General features: G+C 37.0%; 1 non-coding gene across 1 annotated transcript; it reads left to right on the forward strand.

Annotated features, from left to right (window-relative positions):
• Positions 1–23,270: 23,270 nt before the first annotated feature.
• Positions 23,271–23,377, forward strand: LOC127492907 (U6 spliceosomal RNA). The gene has a single exon (XR_007922725.1). It is a non-coding gene; the product is annotated as a U6 spliceosomal RNA (small nuclear RNA).
• Positions 23,378–23,623: the final 246 nt, after the last annotated feature.

The following is a 23,623-nucleotide window of genomic DNA, read 5'->3' on the forward strand; positions in this document are numbered from 1 at the left end:
ATATAAAGGTATCTCCAAATATGTAATTAACATAGTAACTATATAATAAATCTTGTATTTTCTGTGAGCCACAAGAAGTGATAGCAGACAGGGCTTGTTGAGATTCACCAAGAAAACTTGTTACACATATTTCTTCTACCACTATTGTTTACAGATTTGTTCAACAAACATTTATTGAGCACTTGTGCTTCACCAGGGACACATTGATAGGTAGGTAAAGTTTTCTGTTCTGGAGGGGTTTACAATTCAATAAAACCAAGAAGGTTATGAGTAAATAATGGTAAGAGTAGAGCAAAGCCATAACCTAGGGTGCCTTGGGAGCCCAGAGGAGAAATATTTAGTAAAGTCTTTGTCATTTATGAAAAATTTCTAAGCACAAAATATATTCAGAGGGGCTTGAATTGATGGTTAGGATGCAAAAATGAGTAAGACTACATGGATTAATATTCCTGGAAATGATAACCAAGTATAAGCAAGGTAATATGTGTAATGGAAGATGTGCATACAAAAGTACAGGAAGAGTGAGAAGGCAGGAGGCAGCCATGTAGCTTATTGCCCACTTTCTCATTGTTCAACAGGAGGCAAAATAACTAACTTCCCCACCCCTATACTATTTCAGTAGCTTCCCCACAAGATCTTGCTGCCTAAATCCATTCCCCACATTAAAACAAAGCTACCACTTCTGCGGCTTAAAATCCTTAAAAAGCAGTATTTATCTTCATCCATTAAATGAGAAAAATAATTATGCTTACTCACTGCATCACTGTGAAGATTAAATGCTTTAGCACAGATAAAGTACTATTTCATGAGGTTGGCATATTGTCATACCAAGAGACTCCATTAAATGGATCACATCAAGACTCTGATACTTAGGAAGAGAGCTGTGAGGGAAGAATACCTCTAGTGAAAATAGGAACAGCCTAGAAGAAGGCAGGTATAAATTTAGAGTGTGGAATAGGGGGAGAGGAAGCAAAATGTCAGAAGGGAGAATGTTGCAAGTCCATAGGAGGAAAGAATGATTTGGGTAATTTGGGTGAAATGAAATATAAGTAAAGTTTACACAGAGACTGGACAGGGCTGAAAGTTTGGGGGAAAATAAAAGGTAGGCATGAAGTGTCAAGAAGTATTGCCAAATTACAATTTTAATATTTAACAATAGGGGCCAGCAATGTGATGTAGTGGGTAAAGCTGCCACATACCACGCGGTCATCCCACGTGAGTGTTGACTCTATTCCCAGCTGCTCCACTTTCTATCCAGATCACTGCTAATGTGCCTGGGAAAGCAGCAGAAGATGGTCCAAGTCCTTGAGCGCCCGCACCCATGTGGGAGACCCAGATGAAGCTCCTGACTTTGGTCTGGCCTAGCTCTGCTGTTGTAGGAGTGAACTGGCCAATGGAAGATTTCTCTCTGTGTGTCTCTCCCTCTTTCTCTGTAAGTCTGACTTTCAACTAAATAAAATAATATTTTTTGTTGTTATTTTAAGCCTTTAGTGACATTAAGTACAATCTCATGGTGTGCAGTTATCACCACTATCCATTCCCAGAAATTTTCCAGCACCCAAAGCAGAATTCTATATCCATCGAGCAATAACTCCTCGTTCTCTCCCACCTACAATCTCTGGCAATCACTATTTTACTTTCTCTCTCTATGAATTTGACTACTCAGGCACCTCAGGCAAGTAGAATCATACAATACTTATCCTTCGGGGAATGGCTTATTTCACTAATCACAATGTTCTCCAGGCTCATCTATGAAATAGCATGTGTTAGAACTTGCTGTCTTTGAAGTTGGAAAATATGCCATTGGACGTATACCCCAAAAATTGTTTATCCATTCATTTGTCAGTCGACACTTGGGTTGCTTCCACCTTTTGGCTGCTGTGAATGCTGCTGCTCTGAATATCAGTGTGCAAGGGTCCACGTTCAGCATGCAATGCTGGGGCATATAGGTCCATAAATCAAAGTGCTAGGTCAATGTTGAGAAATTACCATAATCTTTTCCTTAGCGGCCACAGCATTGCATATTTCCACCAACAGTGCACCAGGGGTTCATCTTCTCCAAATCCTTGCCAATACTTGCTATTTTCTGCTGTCTTTTTTTCTCCTTCTCAGTGGTCATCCTAGTGGGAATGAAGGAGCACCTCACTGTGGTTTTGATTTGTATTTTCCTTTGCTTTATGATGTTGAACATCTTTTCATGTGCTTATTTGAGCATTTTTTTCATTTGTGCATTTGCCTTTTAGATACCTTATTTTTTTATATTTTTTATAATTTTTCTTTTTAAAAATATTTTTCTCTTTAAAAAATAAAAGGTGAACAAATTTCATGTGTTCCATATATACAGATTTAGGAGCATAGTGATACTTCCCATGCTACGCCTCTCCTGCCATGTTCCCACCCTCCCTCCTCAACTGACATAGTTTTAGTTTATTTATAATCATAAGAAAAACCATCCACTACTAAACAATACACCAAATGGTGAGAAAATAAAATAACAGTGTACCTTAACAGTATAGACAAGGGCTGTAAACAATAATCAATTCTCAAAATGTCAATTTTGACACTATAGGATACTACTCAGATGTGAAAAAAAGAATGAAATCCTATCTCTTGTAACAAAATAGAAGCAACTGGAAACCATTATACTTTGTGAAATAATACAGTCCCAAAAAGACAATTGCCATAGGTATTCACTGATCTGTGATAACTTATAGAGTACCAAAAAATGTGATGTATATGAATGAACTAAAACAAATATTAAAAAAAGAGTCAACATGATTGCATGTCAATACAGCAACCCAGAAGGCCTAGTCTTGAAAGGGAACACAATATGGGAAAAAGAAGGGGTAGGGCAACATTGCTCTGTGACCAGGAGTTCCGCACACAACAGATTTTCCAGCACATAAGTGAGGCAAGGGATGAAGGAAAATGGAACCATATAGTCATATACCAATCAGGTTTCAGCTAGGGGCCAGAGCAGAGATAGTCTTAGGTGCCATGATATACATATGAGCAATGAGGAATAATGAAGGGTAGGAAGGATTACCTTTAAATGATGAAAAACAGCTGAAGCATTCTGAATATCACATGTAGGAGCTTTGTATCAGTATGAGCAATATATGAGTGAAGGAAGGAACGAAAGCAGCAGGTCCTCACTGGGAAGCTACTGAAACAACACAGCCAACTGCTGAATGAACCCTGAAAGTAAAGTTGTTGCAGGTGCTAATCAGTAAGAACAAAGTTAAGAAACATTTAGAATTAATATTTCACAATAGCATTGTTGTCACTATTGTAGTGAGGCAACTAATATGAGGACATTCGCAAAAGTTCATGAAAATTGTAATCAAAAAATAAGTTTAGGGGAAAGTATTTAGCCTAGTGATTATTGTGCCAATTAAGATGTTCATCTGCCAAACCAGAGTAATCAGGTTTGAATACAAGGCAAGTAGACACCTCTAAGAAAGATAGCCACTAATTAATAACGTTGGATTAGTCTAAGGGTGGTAAAACCAGAGCTTGGTATTGTAGAGAAAATCAGTGACTTTGAAAGGGTTGGTCTATTGCAATGGTGAGAAAGAGAGAAAAAGAAATAAGCCCAGAGTGGGCTGATAAGTGGATGGAGTGACAATAAGAGAGAGAGATGACAGCCATGGGGGCTTAAAGTGGACAGAGGCATTTTTACTGTAGACAGACAGCTTGTTTTTATGTGGTTAAATACAGAGACGGCAGAACAACAATTTTGAAGCTTCACAGCAGGAACAGAAGAAGAGGAGAATGGTGATGGGGAAAGAGTGAGGAGATTGAGGTCATGAGAACTTTGGAAAAGCTGACCTTGAAGAGTAGGAGAAAGCAATGTCCCAAAACTAAAAATGAAAGATGGGGAGAAAGCTTGTGCTATTCTAATTCAAAAGGACAGAAACAAGTGTGCAACCTCTTCCTCAAGGTCTCCACTTTCTCCTGTGTGGAATGTTAATTCCAACACTTCAGGTGGAGATGTTATCTTTCAGCCATATGCATAGGCAAAGTCCGAGAAAACTTTTATGAATGTTAACCAGGATGCCATGGGCTCTCAGACCAGTTCCAGCTGGCTTCTCCCTCAATGATCATAATAAGCTTGAATGTCTCATTTTTGAAGATATTGATACGTAGCTACATTAAATCACCAATACACTGCTGTTATGATATGTTTAGATATTTTCAACTGTAAGATTATATACATGCATGCCTTATGACTTAATAAACTGCTATGATATTATATGAAGCTATAAAAAGTAAATACAGCATGGCCGGCGCTGTGGCTCAATAGGCTAATCCTCCGCCTTGCGGCGCTGGCACACCGGGTTCTAGTCCCGGTCGGGGCGCCAGATTCTGTCCCGGTTGCCCCTCTTCCAGGCCAGCTCTCTGCTGTGGCCAGGGAGTGCAGTGGAGGATGGCCCAAGTGCTTGGGTCCTGCACCCCATGGGAGACCAGGAGAAACACCTGGCTCCTGCCATTGGATCAGCGCGGTGCACCAGCCGCAGTGCGCCGGCCGCGGCGGCCATTGGAGGGTGAACCAATGGCAAAGGAAGACCTTTCTCTCTGTCTCTCTCTCTCACTGTCCACTCTGCCTGTAAAAAAAAAAAAAAAAAAAAAAGTAAATACAGAGTAACACAAAACATATAATCTACAAATGTGGTGGGAAAATGACTGTTCATGTATACAAATTTTATCAATTGATATATGTACATAGTGAAATTAGGGATGACTATAATGTATTTCTTTAATCCTTTTCATATTTTCCAAATGACCATGTGTTGCATTTAAAATCAAAGTAAATGTTTAACAATGAAAATATCCTTGTAAATAAGCAAGCAATTCATAACATTAAACAAAAGAGAAACACATCAACTCTTGCTACAGGATGAATTCTCTAGAGATTTATAGTATAATTTTCAGAGCTTTCATGTTTTTTAGGGACAAGCATAGAGACAAAATAACAAATTTCCCCATCCACCAAAGCAGCGCTAACTTCAGATCCCAATTCATTGACAATCTGCTCAGATCATTTATTATATCATAGCAAACTAGCCAGAGAATTCCCTTTGCCAAGGAATCTTGGCAGGCCAACTTGCCTCAGGAACAACATACTGCTTTGTGTCTTGAAAAGATGGAAACCACCTTGTCTTTCTGCAGCCAAATGGGAGGTCTTAAAGGAACCTAGAATGACAAAAGTGGTTAATTTTAAGGATTTCCACTTACAGCAAGTAGAATTCTCCCCTTTCGTATACTTTAGCATTTGATAAATATGAGGAAGACAAAGAAAGTCATCTGTGTGGGGAGCAAACCGGACTAGACTGTTACTGGAATTAAGACTTATTCTATGCATCTGCTCTCCCACAATATGGCGCTGGGAGAGAAGTAAACAGCTTCCGCACAGCTGCCTCCAGTTCAACCAATTAACTGTAGGACTTGCTCCTGATTGGAGAGCAGCGTACTCGGCGTGTGGGCAGCCGAGTTGGGATTGGCGGAGGAGGACTATAAGGGAGGAGAGAGACGGCATGCACCGGGAACATCTATGGGGAACATCTAAGGGAACCCGTGCAGCCCCCGAGAGAACCGGCCAGCGGTGTGCCACTCCCCTGCGGAAGTGGGGAATGTGGCCAGGGGGAACTGCCCTTCCACGGAGGTGGAAGGGATAGTAGCCAACCCGGGAAGAACCAGCAGCAAACCCGGGGAGGGCCGAGCAGACAGAAAGAACAGCGCAGGGTCCTGTGTCGTTCCTCCACAAAGAGGGGGAGCGACAATCTGGACCTTATTCAACCACAACTTTGGGTAGAGAGTGGCCAATAATTAAAATATTTCAATAGATATTTTCATCCTATTCTCTGCTGACCAGCATGGGAGATAAATATGAAATTGTTACAGTGAAGTCAATTTTCTAATTCAGTCATGGAGTTTGCATATCATTATAAATTTTAGACATATTAATGATTATACTCATTGTGCCTGTGTATGCACAATAAAATATATTATTTAAATAAATTCTAATTATTCAACATAAGCTCCAGGCATATGTTTAATAAATTCAAACTATAAAGTTTGGGGAAAAAATCTTCAATGCACCAAACAATTTAAAGCACCTGAATATTCAGGATATATATCTCATGTTATAAATCTGAGATAAAATAAATATAACAGCACAGTATCTTGCCAATATTATTATATTTCCTTATTTGTAATTGCCAATACCAAATAAACAATTTGCTCTTTAAAATGTATACATGATTTATTACTTTCCAGAAGACAGCTTTATTTTCTGTTACTGGAGAATCTTATCAGTGCTTGGAATCAATATCTGACACAGAAAAATGTTCAATTTATTCAAAAATAAATTTTATGTTTCTACTCATTTTGCTGGATTTTTTTACAGTGAAATTAGCACCTGGTTCATTATTGAGAGGTTTTATATATCAAGTCATGGATCTTTGAGTTAAAGACTAAAAGGGAAAAGTCGACCATCAGTAGAATTAACTCTGTTCTAAATGTTCTACTTCTAAAAATAAGACTTCATCTAGAGTAGTCTTAAGGAACTGATGATAGAAAGATTTAAACTAAATAAAATGTATCTGCCTAGCCTCTTCATCTCCAGCAAATTCAATCGCATCTCCAAGTTGGTATTGTCCGATGCTCTGACGCAGCTCTGCAGCTTTCCATAACCAGCTGTTCCCCACATGGCCCCTCCCACTCTGCAGGTGCAGCTTCACTGACACAAAACTTAAGCAAAGAGAGGGGAACAGATTCAGCTTCATGTTGAACTGCCATCAGGCTTCCTTCTCACTGAAATATATGTTTATCTATCTCCTCTGCTCACAACAACGCTCAAGGGAGAAAACCAGTTCACACTGTGGAGAAACTGTAAAGATAAACCTTACCATATTCAAGGACTTCTTTCATTCCCAAAACGCATGCAAAGTAGACATCTCCTCCAGGGTCTTCTGTAAATAATGCCAAGAAAGCTTTGGTTTAATTAACTTAGCTTCTAAAAAGTTTTATTTTCAGACAAGAATATTTTGGAGGATCAATGTGGTGACCTTTGTACAGAAACAGATTTAAAGTATTCTTTTAAATAGATGATGGTCTCTTATTGTCAGTTATGCAATTATTGGGCAAATTCTGTCCTGAGAGGCAGGGCTGTGGTGTGTACATCAGGGTGCATAAGCAGAGGTCCGTAAAACAAATTTTGCAAGGAAACAAATCCAGTCCGGCTCATGTTTATATGTAGAGCTTGCAAGCTTAGAATGGCTTACATATCCTTAAATTATTTTTTAAAAAATAAAAAGCAAGATAATATTTCAAGACACATGAGAATTATATGATTCAAATTGCAGCTTCTAAAAATAGAGTTTTACTGGTGCTTACCTGCACTCATTCACTTAGGTACCGTCTATATTTTCCTTCATGTTAATGGCAGAGTTGAGCAGTTGCTTTTGACAGAGACAGTGTGGTCCACAATGCCTAGAATGCCTACATTCTGTCTGTTGACAGAAAATTCTGGAAACCCCAGTTTATGGTTATACTGCTTTCATTATTCACATCTGGGGAATTTAAGGCAACTGCACACACTCCAGTGACATATTCACTTCAGATACAAATGTCCCTGGATAATATTTCGTTACTGGAGTGACAAATAGAACTACTATGTCCATGAAGCAATAAACCTCTTCCTGAAGGCATCTTGGCTCACAATAATCCTTATTCTGCTGGGGAATTATTAGCCTTGGAACAGATTTTGAAGTTTTGAAGAAATGTAGAAAATAGAATTTTGAGGATATTCTCAGTGCCTAATTTGCTATTGTTTGGGAACATTAGGACTACTGTATGAAAACGCCATAGCCTGGGAGTTTATGAAAAACAAAGAAACTGATTTCTCATAGTCTGCAGACTAGACATGTAGGACCAAGGCACTGACAGATTTGAGACCTTGGAGGGGTGCCTGCTTTCTGGTTCCAGAATGGCACTGTCTCACTGTGCTTTCACACAGTGGAAAGCCTACCTAGCTCTCTGGACCTCTTGTATAATTCAAGTTACTGAGGGTTCTCGGATCAGGAACTTTTATCTCTCAAAGGCCCCATTTCTTAACATCATCACCTTGTAGTTAGATTTTTCTAATGAAGAATCTTAGAGGGGACAAGAATACTCAGACCTCATCAAGTGTTTATAAAGCTTCCTATAGAATATATCACTTTGAATACATATACTTTTACTTTCATCAAGAGTAGATGGAGGGCCGGTGCTGTAGTATAGAAGGTAAAGCCGCCACCTGCAGTGCTGGCATCCCATTTGGGCGCTGGTATGAGTCCTGGCTGCTTCACTTCCGCTGCAGCTCTTTGCTATGGCCTGGGAAAGCAGTAGAAAATGGCCCAAGTCTTAGGGCCCCTGAACCCACATGACAGACTAGGATGAAGCTCCTGGCTCCTGGCTTTGGATCAGCTCAGCTCCAGCCATTGTTCCATTTAGGGAATGAACCAGCAGATGAAAGAATTTTCTCTCTCTCTCTTTCTGCCTCTGACTCTCTAATGAAATAAATACATCTTTAAAAAAAGTAGATGGGTTTTTAGATGAGATATTAAGGTTTACTCAAGGGTGAACATTAAATCTTGAATAAAGCTGAGCTAGATTTTGGTAAATCATCATCATAAAAAAGTTAACAATTAAACAATCCCTGCCTACCTTCCAAGACACCACCTATTCATCAAGCATTTTATTGCTTAACTTTGTTTTATTGGTTAACCTCCCTCTGTCAAGGGATAATTTCAAACCAAGGGCCATCATTCAGTATCTGAACGACCAAGTCAATTGCTAGTACATTATCATTACAGTGTGTGTGTATGTGTGTTTCCTACTACCAATGGTCTACCTAGTAACCATCAAGAACTAAAACTTCTCTGGAAGAAAAATAGAAAGAATGTTCCATAAAGATCTCTATGATCATTCTGATTGTAATCACCCTTGCATGAGGAAAAACAAGTAACTAAAAATATAAGCCCATTTTTAACTAAAAATAAAATCCGCCTAATAATCACTGTTGAAGAGATAGATTTCTTAAAAGACATGAAAAGAATAGAAACTTCTGGTTTAAGCAGGTGTGTACTAAATACATCTTTAAGAAAAACAAATCAGAAAGGATTTGAAAATCTTCCTGGGAACTGTGGTAAGGCTTGGCCAGATGCTGTGTGTTGGTTTTATCACTTATGTTTCATCATTTTCTCCCCTTAAAGAATAGAAATCCTTTCCTACTAAAAAAAATCTGCAGGTGTGGGTGTTGTGGTTTAATGGTTTAGTTGAAGCTTGCAACTCCAGTATTACATACACAAATGCTAATTTAGTCCTGGCTGCTTTGTTTCTAATCCAGCTCCTGCTAATATGCCCCATGATGTAGTCAATAATGCCCCATGTCCTTGGATTCTTACCACCTATTCAGAAGACTTCTATGGAGTTAGAGGACCCTGGCCTTGGCCTGGCCCAGGCCCAGCTATTTCAGGCAACAGGGATGTGAATGTGCAAATGGAAAATCTCTAACTGTATCCCTGTCTATCTCTTTCTCTCTATCCTCCTCTGACTGCTGTTCTAACTTTCAAATAAATAAATCTTTCAAAAATAGATTTACATACCCAAGGACCACAGAGATTTATCTTTAAAAATTAGACTGTTTGGTTACATTGGAAGGATTCTGATGACAATTGATATATAATTAATAATTATAATGACAGTAAAAAAAGATGTGTGGTATCAACATTTTTATTAACATAAAGAAAACAGATTTCATGTATTTCACAGGCACAATTCTTTTTTTATTTAATGAATGCATTTTTATATAGATACAACTTTAGGTATACAGTGGTTCTTTCCCCCATGCCCCCCACCCCACTCCCATCCCACCTCCTGTTCCCTCTCCTATCTCCTTCTTCATTATGGATCATTTTTAGTACAACTTTATATATAGAGGACCAACTCTATGCTAATCATAGATTTCAACAATTTGCCCCACACCCACACGCAACATATAGAGTACAGTTTGAGGAGAGAATTTGCAGTCAATTCTCATATTGCAATTCAATAGGGACAGAGGTCCTACCTGGGGAGCAAGTGCACAGTGACTACTGTTGTCCCTTTAACAATTAAAACTCTTTCTTTATGACGTCAGTGATCACCCGAGGCTCTTGTCCTGAGCTGCCAGGGCTATGGAGGCCTTTTGTGACCATAGACTCCATCGTTATTTGGACACGGCCATAAGCAAAGAGGATGTTCTCCTCTCCCTTCAGAGAAGAGTGTCTCCTTCTTTGATGACCCTTCCTTTCCTCTGAGGTCTCACAGGGATCCTCACAGGCACAATTCTAAGAAGATAACCATAATCCCTCCCTCACCCTGTTCCATCCATAATCCCCTCTTTCCCTTCCTTCTTTTCTTTCATTTACTTTTGCAAAGACATAATTTCAATCCACTTTATACTCACAGGCTTAATTCAACACTAAGTGTCCTAAAATATGTCTTGCAACCTGGTATATAATGAATCCTTTGTTTTGTTATTTAAGATTGTATTAGTTATTTGGGGTCTCATATCTCCATATGAATTTTAACATCTTTGTTTCTAGACCTGAAAGAGTGTCCTTGATATTTTGATTAGAATAACACTTAATCTGTGAATTGCTTTTGGTAGTATAGATACTTTGATGATATTAACTCTTCCAATGTACACATATGGAAGATTTTTCCATTTTTTGTGTCTTCTATTACTTTATCATTTTGTAACTTGCATCTTAGAGACCTTTCATAGCCTTGGTTGAATTTATTCAAAGGTATTTAAGTTCCTTTGTAACTATTGTGAATGGTACTGAATTTAAAAGTTTTTTCTCATCCATGGTATTTTTTGTGTATAAAAATATTGATTTGGGGCTGGTGCTGTGGCGCAGCGGGTTAAAGCCCTGTCCTGCAGCACTGGCATCCCATATGGGCACCAGTTCTAGTCCCAGCTGCTCCATTTCCAATTCAGCTCTCTGCTATGGCCTGGGAAAGCAGTGCAAGATGACCCAAGTGCTTAGGCCCCTGCACCCACATGGGAGACGCGGAAGAAGCTCCTGGCTCTTGGTTTCTGATCATACAGCTCCGGCCATTGCAGCCATCTGGGGAGTGAGCCAGCAGATGGAAGACCTCTCTCTCTGTCTCTACCTCTCTCTGTAACTCTTTCAAATAAATAAAATAAATCTTTAAAAATGTTGATTTTGATAAATGGATAAAGAAAATATGGTGTATATATATATATATGAACATAAACATATATTAATGAAATCCTGTCTTTTGCAACAAAATGGATATAACTGGAAACCATTATACTTAGTTAAATAAGCCAGTCCCAAAAATAAAAATAACAAATGTTTTCCCTGATCTCTGGTCTCTAGAAGAGTACCAAAAAATGTAATGTCTAGGAGTGAAATTGACTTGAGATTCCATGATTGTTTATAGCCCTTGTCTCTACTGTTGAGGAACAGTGTTTTATTTTTCTCCTTACTATCTGTTGAATTCTATTCTTATTGTAGAGTTAATCTTATGATTATAAAATATACTAACAGTAAATTATAGTAAAAATTAAAAGGAATGGGAAAGGAAGGAGGAGGGAGCGTGTGAGCATAGATGGGAGGGAAGGTAGGATGGAAAGAATTACTATGCTCCTAAATATGTGTATATGAAATACATGAAATTTGATCACCTTAAAACTTAAAAGATAAAAGATAAATTGTAAAAAATGCTATTGATTTCTGTGTGTTGATTTTATATCCTGCAACCTTATTAAACCCTCTTATGCATCCCAATAGTCTCTATGTGGATTCTTTTGTTTCCCCACATATAGGAACATATCACCTGCACACCGGTTCATATCCCTTTGATTCCTTGTTTCCTGCCTAGCAACTGTAGCTAAAACTCACAGAACTACATTGAATAGCCATGGTGAGAGTGGGCACTCTTGTCTACTTCCAGATCTTGGAAATGATTCCAACTTTCCCAATTCAATACGATGTTGGCTGTGGGTTTCTCATGTGTTATCTTGATTGTGGTGAGGAATGTTCCTTCCATATTCAATTTGCTTAAAGTTTTTATCATGAAAGGATGTTGTATTTTATCGGATGCTTCCTCTTCATCTATTGATATAAAGATATTGTTTTTATTCTTTAACTTGTTAAAGTGTGATGATTGATTTGTGTGTGTTGAACCATTCCTGCATACCAAGGATAAATCCCAGTGGTTCAGGTGAATGAACTTTTTCATGTACTGTTGAAATCAATTAGCTAGTATTTTGTTGAGGTTTTTTGTATTTATGTCCACCAGGGATATTGATCTGCAGTTCACTTTCTTGTATATTTTTCTAGTTTTGGAAATAAGGTGATGCTGATTTCACAGAATTTTGGGAGGATTCTCTCTCTTTCAATTATTTTGAATAGTGTGAGAAGAATTAAAATTAGTTCTTCTTTACAAGTTTGGTAGAATTCAGCAGTGAAGCTGTCCAGTCTTGGGATTTTCTTTGTAGGGAGTGTTGTTATTATTGATTCTATCTGTAATTATTATTGTTATATTTCAGTTTTCTATGTCTTTATGACTCAACTTTGGAAGATTGTATGTGTCTAGAAATCTATCCATTTCTTCTAGATTTTTTTTAATTTGTTGGAGTATAGCTGTTCATAGTATTCCACTGATTATTTTTAATTCTGTGCTATCCATTGTAACATCTCCTTTTTCATTTCTGACTTATTTTTTTTGGGTAATCTTCCTTTTTTGGTTAGTTAGGCCAGTGGTGTATCATTTTGTTTATTTTTTCAAAAATCAGCTCTTCATTTAACTTATCGTTCACATTTTGTGTTTCAATTGTGTTTATTCTTGATTTTTTATTATTTCTTTCCTCCTACTAATTTGAGGTTTGGTTTCTTCTTGTTTTTCAGGGTCCTTGAGATATAGATATAGATCATTTATTTGATGGCTTTCCAATTTCTTTACAAGGAACTAATTAAAATAAAGTTCCCACTTAATACTCCTTTTGCTGTGTCTCAAAACCTTAATAGGTTGTGCTGTCATCTTCATTCAGCTCCAAGAATTTTTTTATTTACCTTTTTTTTTTTACTTTTATTTAATGAATATAAATTTCCAAAGTACGATTTATGGATTACAATGGCTTCCCCCACATACCGTCCCTCCCACCCACAACCCTCCCCTTTCCCACTCCCTCTCCCCTTCCATTCACATCAAGATTCATTTTTGATTATCTTAATATACAGAAGATCAGCTTAGTATACATTAAGTAAGGATTTCAACAGTTTGCTCCCACACAGAAACATAAAGTGAAAAATAATAGATGATTTTTTTTAAATGATGATGAAATCAGATCAGACCTATTGTCATGTTTAATCCCAGTGAGAGTCAAGTTGGGAGTTGATAATTTCTTTTTTTTTTTTTTTTTTTACAGAGGATCAGTTTAGTATGCATTAAGTAAAGATTTCAACAGTTTGCACCCCCATAGAAACACAAAGTGAAATATATTGTTTGAGTACTCGTTATAGCATTAAATCTCAATGCACAGCACATTAAGGACAGAGATCCTACATGAGGAGTAAGTGCACAGTGACTCCTGTTGTTGACTTTACCAATTGACACTCCTGTCTATGGCATCAGTAATCTCCCTATGCTCCAGTCATGAGTTTCCAAGGCTATGGAAGCCCTCTGAGTTCTCCGACTCTTATCTTGTTTAGACAAGGTCATAGTCAAAGTGGAGGTTCTCTCCTCCCTTCAGAGAAAGGTACCTCCTTCTTTGAAGACCTGTTCTTTCCACTGGGATCTCACTCACAGAGATCTTTTGCCAGAGTGTCTTGGCTTTCCATGCCTGAAATACTCTCATGGGCTTTTCAGCCAGATCCGAATGCCTTTAGGGCTGATTCTGAGGCCAGAGTGCTATTTAGGACATCTGCCATTCTATGAGTCTGCTGAGTATCTCACTTCCCATGTTGGATCACTCTCCCCTTTATTTATTTTATCGGTTAGTGTTAGCAGGTACTAGACTTGTTTATGTGGTCCCTTTGACTCTTAGTCCTTTCATTATGATCAATTGTGAACTGAAATTGATCACTTGGAATAGTGAGATGGCATTGGTACATGCCACCTTGATGGGATTGAATTGGAATCCCCTGGTATGTTTCTAACTCTACCATTTGGGGCAAGTCAGCTTGAGCATGTCCCAAATTATACATCTCTTCCCTCTCTTATTCCCACTCTTATGTTTAACAGGGATCACATTTCAGTTAATTTTCAACACTTAAGAATAACTGATTTATCTTTTGATTTCTTCTATGACCCACTGTTCATTCAGGGCATGCTGTTCAGTCTCCATGTGTTTGCATATTTTTCAGAGTTTGTTAATTTTCAGCTTCATTCCATTATAATCAGAAGCGATACATGGTATGATTTCAATTTTTTGATTTCCTGAGAATTGCTTTATGGCCCAGCATATGGTTTATCCTAGAGACAGTTCCATGCACTGATGAAAAGAATGTGTATTCTGCAGCTGTGCAAATGTTCTGCTGATATCAATTAAGTCCATTTGGTCCATAGCGCAAATTAATTCTGTTGTTTCGTTGTTGATTTTTTTTTGTTTAGTCAATGATGAAAATGGTGTGTTGAAGCCCCTTATTATTACTGTATTAGAGTCTATGATTCTCAATAGATCCATTAACATTGTTTTTAAATAACCAGTTCCCCTGGAATTGGATGCATATACATTTTTTAGTCATATCTTTCTGTTGAGTTGATCCCTTAATCATTGCATACTGCCCTTTTTGTCTCTTTTAAAAGTTTTTGTGTTGTCTATTTTTTCTGACATTATGATGGCTATATCTGCTTATTTTTACTTTTTAGTAGTATGGAATACTTTTTCCATACTTTCACTTTCAGTCATTGTGTATCTTTGTTGGTGAGTTATGTTTCTTACAGGCAACACATAGATAGGTCTTGTTTTTTAACCATTTAGTCAGTCGGTGTCTTCTAATTGGAGAATTTAGGCCATTTATATTCAAGTTTACTATGGATAAGTAATAACTTGGTCCTTCCATTTACACATAAATATAATTATTGTGGGGTTTTTTTGGATTTTCTGTTTCCTTTTACCAGGAGATTTTCTGCCTTCCCATCCTTTCCTATGATGACCATCTTTCTGTTTCTCTCTGGGTTTCACATCATTAATTATCATCTGAAAGTATGGACAAGCGGTTACAAATTCTTTTAATTTCTGTTTGTTTTGGAAAGTCTTTATATCACCTTCATTTATAAATGAGAGCTTTGCTGAGTACAGTGTTTTAGATGATAAGTTTTTTTTTTCTTCTTTTATTACTTGTTCTATGTATCTCCATTCTCTCCTTGCTAGTCTAATTGGGGAGCCTCAGAAGGTAATCTGATGTTTCTCTCTTGCACATTTTACAAATCTTTCTGCTTTGCTCTTACTAGTTTGACTATAATGTGTTGTGATGAATATATTCTGATCATGATAGTATCCCATAAATCTAGAACACTATTTCAGGTATTCTAATTTTTCTTCTTTTTTTGTCTGCAATTTCCCAGGATTTATCTTCTAGTTCAGATATTCTTCTTTATGCCTTACGGAATCTGTTATTAAGACTTTCCATTGTATTTTCTATTTGGCATATTGAATTCTTATTTTCTAATATTTCAATTTTCTTCAATTTTCTCTTCAATATCTTTATCTCTCAGCAAAATTTTTCATCCATATTGTGTATGAATTTTTTTATCTCATGTACTTGCTTCTTGGTGTTTTTGAGTAATCTTAGGATCATTCTTTTAAATTCCTTTTCAAGCTCCTGGATACAGCCTGGCCTAGCACAGACTGTACTGGTCATTTGGGGAGTGAATCAGTGGATGGAAATTATCTCTCAGTCTCTCTATGCATCTCGTTCTCTCTCTGTATTTCTCTTTTTCTCTCTCCCTCAACTCTCCCTCTCCCTCTATCACTTTGCTTTTAAAATAATTAAATAAACCGTTTTAAAGCTAGTTATTATAAATATTAGAATGCAAAAGATTAGAGCTAAAATTGATTTACAACATCATGATTATTTATTCAAAGAATAACATGAAAGGTTATTAGAACATACAAGTATGCTTAATTTATGGAATTAGTATTATTATGGAATTAGTATGTTTAATTTATGGAATAAATATAATAGCATGGACAACCATGTAAATGGAGTAAAAGAATCTATCAACAATAGCATTGTATTTCTTGTTTAATGAGAGCAAAATTAATTAGGAAAATGGAGAGTGATGACAAAGCAAAATACAATCTATACTGAAGGACAATTAAAAACTTAGAGTTAATGGAGTCAAACCTTGGTTAAAGGGAATGACTCAATATTTAAATATGCTAATTAAAGTCAATATATGCATATTATATTCAACTGTAACAACATTTAATAAGATATTTTGAATCTAAAATATTGATTTTAATATCCTTCCATGGTAGATGGGCAAAAGCACCCAAGAAATGTTTGATCAATCAATCAATAAAAGATACTTGATCATTAGTGCCCAGTACTTGAATTTTAAAAACTTTCATCTAATAAAGCAAACCAGATTTATGTGGATAAGTGGCTGATTCATAGTGTAGTCCAGAAGAACTAAAACTAAAGTTGGATGTGTATGTCAGAGTTCTTCAGGAGCCAGTAGAAACAAATACCAATTGAAAAAGCAACAACAATTCTAGAAAAAAAATACAAAAAAAAATACAAAAAAAAGTAGTAAAAGACACATTACATTAGTCTATTCTTATATAAATAAAAATATTTGAAGGCATAAATAAATGGGAGAGAATAGACTAATCTTCCTTGCAGAATAAATCCAAATAATTTCTGTAGCTATAACACCTTCCAATAGGTGGAGCACAGCATTACACTCCCAGAATTCATGTAACGATTTCCTTCTAAGAAAAGGGGAATAGAATCACTTCACAGTGGAGAACTCTGAGAACCAGGTGATGAAGAGGAATGACCTCAAATACTAAGAAGTAATAAATGGAAAGAAAGGAGTGAAGAAACCCAAGAAAGCAACTGAAGAGTAAGAGAAAGAACGGATTAATCCACTGGAGCAAATAATGCGTAAAAGACACAGGAGGAAAGACAGGAAGGTAGCATTGGAATTCAAATTAAAAAAAAAAATACATGGAGGTCATTGATGGCCTTGAAGGGTCAGCCAGAGATGAAGTAGAGTGTGCTAGAAGAAGGAATTAAGAGAACATATAACCAAGAAGTCTACACATCTCTAACAGGGAAGGGTTTATAACTATTGGAGGAAAAATAAGTTATTGAATAAGTAGTGTCGAGACAATGAATTTACCACTTGCAAAAAAAAATAATAGAAGTCAGGATTAGACATCTTTTTATAAAACAAAACTAAATAATGGCCGGTTTTGTGGTACAGTGGGTTAAGTTGCTGCCTGCAACTCCAGCAAGCCATATAAGCCCAGTTTTGCAAAAGCAGTAAAAGATGGAACAAATGCTTGGGCCCCTGCATTCATGTGGGAGATCTGAATGAAGTTCTTGGCTCCTGGCTTCAGCCCATCCCAGCCCCAGCCATTGTAGCCATCTGGGGAGTGCACCAGTGGTTGGATGATCTCCATCTTTCTCTCTATCCTGTCTCTCCCACTCTGTCTATAACTCTGCCTTTCAAATAAATAAATGAATCTTTAAAAAAATACAAATAATTACAAAGTGGATAAAATTTAAATAAATTTATGAACATGTTTACATTTTATGTTAGAGAAGATTTTTGTATATATGTTGGTGGAAAAGTGATTATTAAAAGGAAGTTTATCTTGGTTCAAGACATTTTTAGATCCATGCATAATTTTTATAGTACACATTTCTATGAACTTTTGAAGTATGCTTATATATTATATTTCACACGTATATTTACAAACAGAGAAAATGAATCTTAACCAAAATAAAATGTAGAAAATAGAAAAGTATAAATATTTTATTTATTTATATGATTTTTTTTATTTGAAAGGCTGAGTGACAGAGAGGGAGAGACATAGAGAGATCTTCCATCTGCTGGTTCACTCCCCAGATGGCCACAATAACAAGGGCTGAGCCAGGCTGAAGCCATGAGCCAGGAGTTTTATCTAGGTCTCCCACATGGGTACAGGGGCTGAAGCACTTGTCTCATCCTATTCTGCCTTCCTGGGCACATTAGCAGGGAGCTGCAGTAGAAGCAGATCAACTGGGACTCAAACAGACACTGCAATTTGGGGTGCTGGCATCAGAAGCAATGAATTAACACACTGCACCACAATTCTGGGTCCAGGATAATACTTTTAACAAGTAAAATTCAGAACTTCTGTACATTACTAAGATACTATAAGACCAAAATCATAAATCAATGGCGATCTGGAAAAGCATAGAATCTCCTCAACCTATGATGGTGTTACTTCCTGAGAAGCCCATCCAGAGTACTGTACTGTGAAGGTCTCTTAAGTAGAAAATTCACTGAACACACCTAACCTATTCTACATTACAGCTTAGCAAGCCAGGACACTGGATGATGTGGGCTTTTTACCTTCATGATCCCGTGACCAATTAGGAGCTATTGGCAAGAGAACGTCATAACACACATATCACTAGCCCAGGAAAAGCCAAATTCAAAACTCAAAGTATGGCTTGAATCAGTCATTCTTTCACATCATCATAAAGCTAAAAATTTGTAAGGCAAATCATTGAAAATCGGGGCCAATCTGTATTGTGATTTACATGAATTGTGCAAATTATGTGTCATTTTTCTTTTGACTCATCTCTGTGCCCCAATAGTTGAGGCACTTCCCCCCGCCACCTATTCTCTCTCTGCTCAGTATATGTGTGTGTATGCTTCTCTTTCCTGCTCAAAAACTGCAGTTTTGACCTCATCAGAGGCAGCTCAGCACAGCAAGTGGAGAGAGGGAACCATCTTCTGCAGGAGCAAATGCATCAGATTCCTGGCTCTGTCTCTCAGGACACTTCAGCACCTCCCTCCACCTGCCCACTACTGCCTGAACTCCACAATAGCAATGGGACACTCCTTCTTCTTCCTAACTCTTCTTCCCACATGCCCAGTTGTCCCTGTCATTCCTGCCCAATAGAACCTTCCATGTGGTCTTCTGGGACAATTATTCTAATTCTGGGCTCGCTCTCTCTAATGGTCCTCAAATGTTCCCTAGGTTGGGAAGATTTGGTTCCCCAATATTATTATCCTGTTCTTCTGGCTTCACTGTCTTAGGGCAGGTGCAAGTCATTCGGCCTTGTCTCCTTCTGACATGTCCCATGAGAAGTTTCCTGGGCTTCCTCAAACACAAGGGATGCAATCTTAGCAACACGATGAGCCTCCATAAGCTCTGGAAATGGACACAAGGTCAAGGAGAAAGAGCTAGAAGTCACAGCACAGAAACAGCATTCTTTCCAAAAGGTGCAACTGAAAGCAAAACCCTCTACCCAATCCTTCCTTTTTGTGCTGAGTCTGTTTCTATCACCTTCACGGGTAGGGAGACCCCATGTGAAAAGCCTTCATGTCATAAAACCATTCTCAACAACATTAATTTCACTTTGGTCTGTCATCTTATTTATATTCAACATCTATTGTGTCATGAGCCCTGGCTATTGTTCCCTGCTGCATGGGTATGTGTATATAATAGTTACAAATGCATTTTTATAGAGTGTCTATTCTTCAATTCTTTAAATATATATTGTGATCATTTCTCCATGCTAGTAAATATTTTTCTTTCATAAAAATTTAATGAAGGTAGATTATTCTTTTTTATGCAAGTACCATGTTTTTTATAAAATTGCTCCTGCTTTGAACAAATTGCCTAAGACAACCCCCCTCCCCCACAAACTTTTTACTACTGTTAAGAAAGTAGTACTAACATAAACTACTCATGTTTATTTCCTTAGGATAAATTCTGAGAAAGAATTGCTGAGTCAAATATTTGTGCATTTGTGAGAGTTTGGGTGTATATTGCTAAATCATTCTTTGGAAAGTTACTCTCAGCAGCAGTGTATGAAAGTTCTTCTTGTTTAAAACTGGGAGAAATGGGTAAGCAATTTCTTTAACTTTTCTCAGATGATAAATGCAAATTAAATCATTTATACAATTCATTTTTATTACAAGTGTATGAATACTTGAAACAACATGAACAGTTATGTATCCGGTTTAGTATATCATATGTATCTGGTTTAAATACTGGCTATAAGATGTATGATGACAGAGAGAGATTAAGTACAGATGTTTGAAGTAAATAAGTGAATGTTCACTGTGTGAAAATCATTTCTTCATACTCAATTTATATGATATACCTTAAGAAATGCTTATTAAAAATGCAAATAGGTTAGCTGCCATTGGAGATCACTTGAGAATTCCTGGACAGTCAGTAAATGCAGTTTAAAGGTTAAGGTTTTAGAGAAAATGATTATATTATCATTCAGGTTTGGCCTGTGGTGGATGAATCCCAATTATGGCACAGTCGGCTGTTCACGACAGCTAATTTATTCTGAGACTGAAAAGCAGCTAAAACATGCTGAGGACATATTTTTCCAGAAATATCACCTACAGGCATAAGACCATGGGGCATTTCAAAATGAAGCACACTGAAAGCCCCGCCCATCTTTACAGTCCTTTAGAAAACCATTCACAAAGGTCATTGCCTCTGAACACCCTGTTCTCTAACAGCCCAACTCCCCAAGAATTAGAAGCAGCAGTTCTGGTCTACAGCAGCCCTCCACTTGAGTGGAAGCAGTCTCTGGTAGCACTTGGAAGGCCGTGATCATCCTGCCATATTGCAGTCACTAAACCTGGGTCCCTGGGCACAAAATGATTCAACAAATAGTGAACTGGTTAACACTTTGGAACAGTAAATATATTACAAATAGCTGGTAACCAAATGACTAGAATAAAATGAACACTAACCCTCTTCCAAGAAACCAGCATTCATTTATCTACTTATTGCTTTGAATAAGTGATTCATCTTTAGAAACAATTGACTCATGTCATTTGAGTATATAACAATGTGTCTACAGCAATCTCATTCAACTAGATGTCAACTCAAATTCTGTAAATATAGCTCTCTAGAAACCCATCCCAGCTGTGGTGGAATCACATGGTCCGAGTCATCTCTCCAGCAATGCTGCAAGATGAGGAATGGCAGAGTCATGTCAGGGGTGCTTTTCTTATCATCATTGTTAGTTACGTGTGTTCATTCATGGACCACCACACAATCTTTGCACTGCTGACGCAATATTCTGGGCTATCCCAGCGGAGGCACACAGTTCCTAAGCCCTGAGATTCCTCTCCACCCTCACTTGACTGTGAGCACAAGTTTTACAATCTACTGTGAACCCAGTTTTTCAAGGCTGTTTGCATCTATTACTTTCCTCACCCTTCAAAACCCCTTCCTCCTCCCCTGTTTTTCTTTTTACTCTCCTACTTTCCCTACAGATCTTTTTTTGCCATGTTCAAAGGGTCCTTCATTTGTCTGCCAAAACAAAATGACTACTCCAAAGACCCCTGGATGCCACAACAGAACCAACTGTCGGTCTTAAATTTAGCCATCAATTTCTAGGAAGAGATGAAAGCTCTGTAATCATGCAACCTCCTTCTCAAAGCCTAGTTGACTACAGCAGTTCTCTGTAAATGAGAAAATATGACCTTTCTTATGTTTAGCCATTTGTTCATCTGTTTCACTGTCTCTGTATCTTCAGCTTAATCTTGCTTTTATTTGATCTCTCTTGTTATTTTTCCCTCCCATTTTGGTTTCCTTTTCTTGATGCAAGTTTTTCTGTCAACTTACCTTCATCATTTCTTATTATGCCTCTCTTCTGTGCTCCATCTTCATTCCCTTATATGTCAAAGCTAAAAAAAATTATTTGAATCCAAGTTATTCTTACTTCCTTGATCATTTTCTCTTTACTTTATCAATTCCTTACATACATGCATTGGAGCCTATATCTTTCTGATAAAGCAGTTTCCATCATGTTTTAAATGCCTAAGTTAACAAATAGCAAATAATTTTACATGTGATATTAAAACTATTTAATTATTATATAATGATATAACAAAATTAAACCTAAATGTTGCTTGTTAGCATCCCTGTTTTAGCTTTTATTTAAAATAAATTTGCTCTTATGAAGAAGACATTTCCCTTATATTTGCATCTATGTAGTCAATGTAAGATAATACTCTTCAATATTTTACTAATGTAGAAAATTATGTTATTTTACAACACATTATTGATTAATATAGCAAATACCCCTATGCACCTGCATTGAGCTCTGCTTTAATCCAGAGAGAAGGGAGAGACATAGCAGTATGATAAGAATTAAAGTAAAACTACATATAAGTGCTTTGGAGAAGAAGACAACTAAGATGTACTATAATAATAATAATATCATTATAATAATAGTAATGACAATAACTACCAGATGAAGTACTTTCAGTAAAGTAGTATCCCATTATCTCTCTATTTCAGAGATGAAGGAAAAATTGCCTGATATTTAAATAACTCTAGATTTCTATATATGATCATATTTTGAAATTGTCCATTAAAGGCAACATTTGAATGCTTGCCTGTTTGACTGCAAAATCCCCTCTATTTTATAGTGGCCCCATATGTAATTTGAACCATTCTGCAGAATATATACATTTATATTTGTAGGGATAAGTCAATTTGACTCATAAAAGCAATTTTCATTGGAACAACATATTTTCATCACTCCATTTGGAAACAAAAAATCCTGTTAGCTTCGTGTAAACCAAGCACAATGCAATGTGATCACTGACAACTTCTGCCTATAGTGCCAATTACAGTTTCCACCAGCTGATTGCTTTTGAAATATGTTGAATGCATATTTAGATGGTGGAGTAAGAAACTGAGTGGGTACAAATCTGCTGAACTGTGTACAGGCACATCATATGGTGGCAGTGATGAACTCAAAAACACCAGATATTGTAAAGTGTCATCGTTCAAAGCAATCCTGCCTAACAATAAGGAATACATCTCACAGAAAAATTATACAAGTTTCTAACTAAAAAATTCACAATCATACATCTTTTGGTTAATTTAAAAATCTCTAGGTATTTCATCTATTCTTTTCAGATTAGCAAATTCTTGGAATAAAGCGGAGAATGTTATCAATATATCATAACAGAACTTAAAAATACTTATTTTAGTGCTCGCTTCGGCAGCACATATACTAAAATTGGAACGATACAGAGAAGATTAGCATGGCCCCTGCGCAAGGATGACACGCAAATTCGTGAAGCGTTCCATATTTTTAAACATGACAATAGGTCTGATCTGATTTCATCATCATTTAAAAAAATCAGCTATTATTTTTCACTTTATGTTTCTGTGTGGGAGCAAACTGTTGAAATCCTTACTTAATGTAAACTAAGCTGATCTTCTGTATATTAAGATAATTGAAAATGAATCTTGATGTGAATGGAAGGGGAGAGGGAGTGGGAAAGGGGAGGGTTGTGGGTGGGAGGGACGGTATGGGGGGGAAGCCATTGTAATCCATAA

Source organism: Oryctolagus cuniculus, chromosome 14 (assembly GCF_964237555.1).
Source record: "Oryctolagus cuniculus chromosome 14, mOryCun1.1, whole genome shotgun sequence".
In the NCBI taxonomy this organism is placed as follows: Eukaryota; Metazoa; Chordata; class Mammalia; order Lagomorpha; family Leporidae; genus Oryctolagus; species Oryctolagus cuniculus.